The sequence below is a fragment of the Arachis hypogaea genome, chromosome 11, assembly GCF_003086295.3.
Source record: "Arachis hypogaea cultivar Tifrunner chromosome 11, arahy.Tifrunner.gnm2.J5K5, whole genome shotgun sequence".
NCBI classification, from domain to species: domain Eukaryota; kingdom Viridiplantae; phylum Streptophyta; class Magnoliopsida; order Fabales; family Fabaceae; genus Arachis; species Arachis hypogaea.
Genome location: NC_092046.1, coordinates 39,254,600 through 39,261,194, shown reverse-complemented (window position 1 = coordinate 39,261,194; position 6,595 = coordinate 39,254,600). Strand labels below are relative to the sequence as shown.

The 6,595-nt window shown below is 40.6% G+C and overlaps 1 non-coding gene across 1 annotated transcript; it reads left to right on the top strand.

Annotated features, from left to right (window-relative positions):
- The first annotated feature begins 4,310 nt into the window (after window positions 1–4,310).
- On the top strand, window positions 4,311–4,417 carry LOC112725653 (small nucleolar RNA R71). The gene has a single exon (XR_003164746.1). It is a non-coding gene; the product is annotated as a small nucleolar RNA R71 (small nucleolar RNA).
- The last annotated feature ends 2,178 nt before the right edge of the window (window positions 4,418–6,595 follow it).

Genomic DNA, 6,595 nt, shown 5'->3' with positions numbered 1-6,595 from the left:
AATGAAATGACAAGATGAATGAATCATTCTTGTGGAAGTCATGTCCTTGGTTTTATGGGGTTTCATGCATAGCAACTTAGGTTCATTTCTTTACTGGCTTTTAGACCTTTATCATGCCTTGAAATACTCACTTGATGGCACCCTTTGAGACTGTTATTTATTGATCCCTTTGTCTTTCCAAGGTTTATTGCATCCTTAGGCTAAGTGTTTTGTGAGAGGGCGACTCTTTAAGATAAGTTTTCAGCCAACACTCCCGAACCAGTTGGTTCAAGGTGCTAGGTGTTGAAACACCCCTAAGGACTTACTCCCTCAAGTCTCTCTCCCCCATACATGCACACCACAGGCACATGGTTTGTTATTTTCTTTTCTTGAGGTCTTGGTGTCCAGCACCTCTTTGGGTTACTAAATGTTCTGTAGCAAGGTTGCTCTTGATAGTGGATTTTCAGTTGATAATCCCGGGTTAGTTAACCCAAGTTACCAAGTGATGAAGCACTCCTAAGAACTTATTCATCCAAGCAGATCCTTGGTACAAGAGCACCACAGACACATCCCTCAAGGTTCAAGCCCTTGGTGCCTAGCCTTATTCTTTATTACCTTTCTTTCTTTTTCAACTCTTAGTGTTCTTTTCCTTTTTCTTACAGGGATCTTATTATTTAGCTAGTCTCATGGGGTGTGTTTCAAGCATATGATTCAGGACAGATAGTTGCCTTCCCACCTTGTTGGTGAACTAACATAGCTAAGTGATTACTACACCACAAATTTAAGGACTTACTCTACAAATTAAACTCCACTCTGGTCTTTCATAACATCTCTTTTTATTTAGCTTAAAAGGACAAACATACAATAAGCAAGATGCAGATGAAGATAGGTAACCTGAACCAACACACATATGAAAAAGGCAAGAAAAATACTAAAGACAGCATTGAAAATCCTAAACTACCATGGAAGCATGTTCTATTTTATACATGATTTTTCTTATTCAATACTTGAAAAAGATGGGACAATGAGGGAACTCCACCACCTTTTACTCATGAGGTTGTTCGCGCTCTCCTTCTTGTTTGTCCTTTTTGTGTCCACTTGTGCTTCCTTGCATTCATGCCAGTCTAGCTTTTTTCCAATCCTCAAGTACCTTCCTTACTGATTCGTGACTCTTTTCTACCCTTTCTGTGATTTCGGGGCACTCAGTTTTCTTGACTTGAAAGTCTAGCTCATATATGATCTCTTTATCAGCCATCCATCCAAATTGAAGTGCATGGTGAAAGGTTCTAAACTTCTTTTCATCAAAAGGGCGTTGCTCCATAGGCTCCTTCCCCTTTCTTCTTTTAGAGCTTGATGATGCCATGAGTAAGAGTTGATGTGTGAAAGTGTTGAGGGATTGTGGATAAATGGTGGAATTTGGTTGGGTTTGGATAGGGTGAAATGAAGGGATTTGGGTTCCGAAGGTGTGAAGTATAAAGAATGGGAATTGTAATGTGAAGGGGAGTACGGACTAGGAATCACTTATACAGGAAAGTGATGAGTGAATGAAAGGTGTGGATTGATGGGGTGGTTGTGTGATGGACGGATGGGGTTTAGCAATGGATGAGCACAAGGATCATCAACTTTATGATAGGGTTGGTTCAGTTTCCAAGCTTGTTCTTTTTCCAATGTTGCATGGCAACAATTCCCAATGCAATCCCCTTGAAGACACGTGTATAGTCATCTCTTTTTGTGGTGGCCGAATCCTCTTTCAATTGTCCCATTAATTCTCCTACAAAATAAAAGAAATATGATTAATAAAATTGTGGAAAGTGGTGGCAAAATTTAAAAAAAAAAGAGTAACTACTTTTTAAAATTTTTGTTTCTAGTTACTAATTGCTATTCATGAGTGCAAACCAACTAACCAACTAAATGTCCTTGTATGCAACATTGGTGACACCAAACTTAATTTGTGGCACTGTGGTGTAAGAAGATTTGTTCAAGGTGCTAAGAGTGACATGCTATGAGTTGCATTCATGTTCTCTTAGTGTGCCTTGAACACCAAACTTGTTCTTCACTATATGTTGCATTCAAGGATATGTCAAAGTTGATTTGAATTTCATGAACTTTGCTTTATTAACTAATTTAAAAGTATGTAAAACATGGGTTGCCTCCCATGAAGCACTTCTTTAGCGTCACTAGCTTGACGTTCTGCCTTTTGTCAGGGTGGCTGGTAGTGCTTCAGATCTTCTCCTCTTGCAGTAAACCTATATCCATTGGCGTCATCAAGGATCTCTACATGTTCTAGGGAGAGAACTTTGTTGATGGTGAAAACCTTGGGTAGCTGAGATGAGATGGTGGGGAGATGAGGTGGGATATTTGGGAAGTAAGCTGAGATCACTTTATCCCCTGGAGAGAAATCTTCTGTGGGGATCTTCTTGTTCCTCCATTTCTTTGGTGCCTTCTTCTTTGTTTCTTTTGCTGTTATCCTGCTCTTTGTGGTCTCTTTTCCTAGGGAGATTTTGTTACTGGTCTCATATGATTCTGGTGGTTTTGGCTCCACTTGAGTTTCCTTTAGCTGTGACACCTTTTGGCTGTTTTGCATATCAACCAAGGGGATTCCCAGGTGTACATTTTGTGCTTCAGTGCTTGTTTCTTCCACCAGTGCTTTGTTGTGATTTTCTCTTGGTTCCTTGTTTTCCTGGTCTGCTTCTTGTGAGGGTTTGAAAACATTGAATGCGAGTTGTTCATCATGTATCCTCAGTATTAGCTCTCCTCGCTCCACATTTATGAGTGCTCTGGCTGTAGCTATGAACGGTCTTCTCAATATGATTGGGTGGATGGGACTCTCTTCCATTTCCAATATGACAAAATCTGTGGGGAGGAAATAGTTTCCCACTTTCACCAACACATTTTCAACCACTCCCACTGCTTGTTTTTGAGTTTTGTCAGCCAGCCTGATGACTACATCTGTGGGCATTAGCTCATTAATCTGCAGCTTCTTCATTAGAGATAGAGACATTAAGTTGATGCTTGCTCCTAGGTCACAGAGTCCCTTATCAATCAGTGTTTCTCCTATGGCACATGGGATGTGAAAACTCCCTGGGTCCTTCTTTTTTGTAGGCAACTCTGTTTGAATGAGAGCACTGCACTCCTTATTCATCACTATTGTTTGTCCTCCCTTGAGTGAGCTTTTCCTTGTTAGAAGCTCCTTCATATACTTAATGTATGAGGGCATTTGTTGGAGGGCCTTGATGAATGGTATGTTTACATGGAGAGATACAAACATATCAAGAAACCTTGAGTATATTCTCTTCTCTACACCACCATTGAGTATTTGGGGAAATGGTGCATAGAGTCTCAGCAGCTCCTTCTGTGTGATTGTGGTTTCTTGATGATTCTCTTCCTGCTTTCCTGCTGATGTATCTTCAGGTTGTTCTAATGGTTTGTTCGGCTCTTCCTCAGTATCCTTATCACTTATAGTAACCATCTTGCAATCTTCCCATCTGACCTTCTTTGCTTCACCTCTCAGATTTTTCTCTGTGTCACTTGGGAAGCTATCAGTAGGTTTGGGGATCTTCTCAGAAAGGTATCCCACTTGAAACTCCAGCCTCTTGATGGTGTCTCCTTGGTTCTTGATATTGGCTCGCACCTCCTCCTTAAACACCTTGTTATCTTGGATTTTCTTACATATGCCCTCAAGTAAAGTCTCAATCCTTGATAGTCTTTCTTCCGATGATGGAGAATTGAGATTGGAAGGATGAGAAGGGCCAGTTTGACTTTGGTATGGATGATGAGAGGTGTTGTTAGGTGGGTGTTGATATGACCTATGTGTGGAGTGTTGGTGAGCTGCATTGTTGTTGGGGTTGTGGCGTCTCTGATCTTGGCCTTGATCCTGTTGGTTTCCCCACCCAAAGTTTGGGTGGTTCCTCCAACCGGGATTATATGTTTTGGAGTATGGGTCATGGTGCTGCCTAGGTGAACTTCCAATGTAGTTGGCTTGTTCCTGATCACCCTCTGCTTTTTCATTTACTCCTTCTTGAGTTGCTGCTGAGGTGGTGATTGCTGCCACTTGATTCCTCTCCATCTTTTTGGTAAGGTCAGCCAACTGCTTGGTAATAAGCTTGTTTTGAGCTAGCAGTGCATCCACATTGTTCAGCTCCATCACTCCTCTAGTGTTGCCTCTTTCAGAAGCATAGAAGTAGTCATTCTCTGCTACAGTCTCAATGACATCTATGGCTTCTTCAATGGTCTTCTTCTTGTTCAGAAATCCCCCGGATGAGTGGTCTACTGCCTTCTTTGATTCATACGAAAGGCTTTCATAGAAAAGGTGCAACTGTACCCATTCATTGAACATATCTGGCGGGCATCTTCTTGTCAGGTCCTTAAACCTCTCCCATGCTTCATATAGAGTCTTACCATCTTGCTGCCTGAAGGTTTGTACCTCAGCTCTCAACCTGTTGATTCGTTGAGGAGGATAGAATCTTGCCAAGAATTTGTTCACCACGTCTTCCCAGGTTGCTAAACTCTCCTTTGAAAAGAATTCCAGCCATTTAGATGCTTTGTCCTTGAGTGAGAAGGGAAACAGAAGTAGTCTATAGGTGTCAGGGTGAACACCATTAGACTTCACAGTATTGCATATCCTCAGGAAGGTGGTTAGATGTTGATTGGGGTCTTCTTGGACACTTCCTCTGAATGATCAATTATTCTGAACAAGGGTGATGAGCTGTGGCTTTAGTTCAAAGTTGTTGGCATGTATGGCTGGCCTTTGGATGCTACTTCCACAGTTTCCTGGATTTGGGTTGATGTAAGAACCCAGAACTCTTCTCTCTTGTCCAGCCTGATGCGCTGGACCTTCTCTGCCATGGTTGTGAGCCTCTTCTTCATGATGGTTCTCCATATTCTCATCCATGTCTGGTTCAAAGTACTCCTCCTCTTCCTCAGCACCAACTACTCTCTTCCCTCTTGCTTCCCTCCTTAATCTAAGGAAGGTCCTCTCAGGTTCAGAATCAAAGGAAGTTGAAGCCCTGCTTCTTCTACCTGTCATACACCCAATAAGGCACAAGCAAGAAAGATAGATGCAGACAATATTTTCTACAGAAATGCTGTTAGTGTGAGTGATGCAATATATCAAACAGTTAGTGGGTTAGTGAACCAAATATTAAAACAAAATGCAGGTCACACCACTAATGGATGAAAAGGTAAAAGGAAAGAAATAACTAAAACTGAAAGTAAATTACTCAGATGAAACTAAATCAAACAAAAGGAAAATGCTCAATCTAGTTATCCACCAATTTAATCATTGTTGATACAAAATCAATCCCCGGCAACGGCGCCATAAACTTGATGCACGAAAACTTGTCTCTTAACAAATCTCCCTCTGTAAGTATACCGAATTGTCGTCAAGTAAAAACTCACAATAGAGTGAGGTCGAATCCCACAGGGATTGATTGGTCAAGCAACTTTAATTGGAGGAATGTTCTAGTTGAGCTAAGCAGAATTTAGTTTGAGAGTTGCAGGAAATTAAATGGCGGGAAAGTAAATAGCAGAAAATGTAAATGCTGGAAATAAAGAGCTAAAAATAGATGACGGAAAATAAATTGCAGAATCTTAAATGGGAATGGGGAAGATGATCATAAAAGTAATTGGCAGAAATTAAAGAGAGTGGGTAAGATCAAAAATGGGGAGTTCATTGGGCTTAGGAGATGTTGCATCCTCCGGATCAAGTTCATTTTCATCTCTTCCTCAATCAATGCATTCATTGATCTCCTTGGCAATCTTAAGTGACTGAATTCCAATTCCTTGGTAATTCAATCTCTCAAATCTTGATCAATAGCCAATTCCTTGGTCCAATTGCTCATGAGAAGAGATGAGGTATGGTCACTGATTATACCACATGTATTTCCAAATCAAAGTGTTGGTAGGATTATATGTCACTATATCCATCCAAACCCCAATTTGGTCCAACATGAGAAAGCATTTCTAGCATGATCTCTTCATTCCTCTTCCAAGGTTCCGAAGAGATCCAAGTATGAATAGCTTCTTTTCCAAGATAACTACTCAATTGGATGAAGATTGAAAGCTTTCTAGTAAAATCAAGAGAAAAGAAAGAAGAAGAATAATGAAAACTATTATTGATCCATCAAATTACAACAGAGCTCCCTAACCCAATGAAAGGGGTTTAGTTGTTCATAGCTCTGGGAATGGAAAACAAAAATGGAGAATATGTTCTGAAAAGTTAAACTAGAAGTTGCAGAGAAAGTAAAAAATACAGAGAGTAATTCTAATAATGCTCAAAAGCTCTCTTCTAGTTCAAAGTTCTCCCTATTTATACTATTCTTCTGATCTTCTAATTGCTTCTTCAAGTCTTGGATATGGGCCTTTAGATCTTGAGTTGAAGCAGTTATCTTCTTCAATGGGCTCAGCTTTACTTGCAGAGAAAGTGTACAGTAGGTATGGACTTTAGCTTGGGGCGTTAGCGGTGTTAACGGTAAGTGAAACTGTGGGGTCGAGAACGTTAGTAACAATCACCTTTTTCACTAACGTTCCTAACCCAAAAATGGTCCACGTTAACTTCAACGTTAGTGGCACTAACGTGACCACTAACGTTGCTTCTTGGCCCTTTGCAAACGTTACT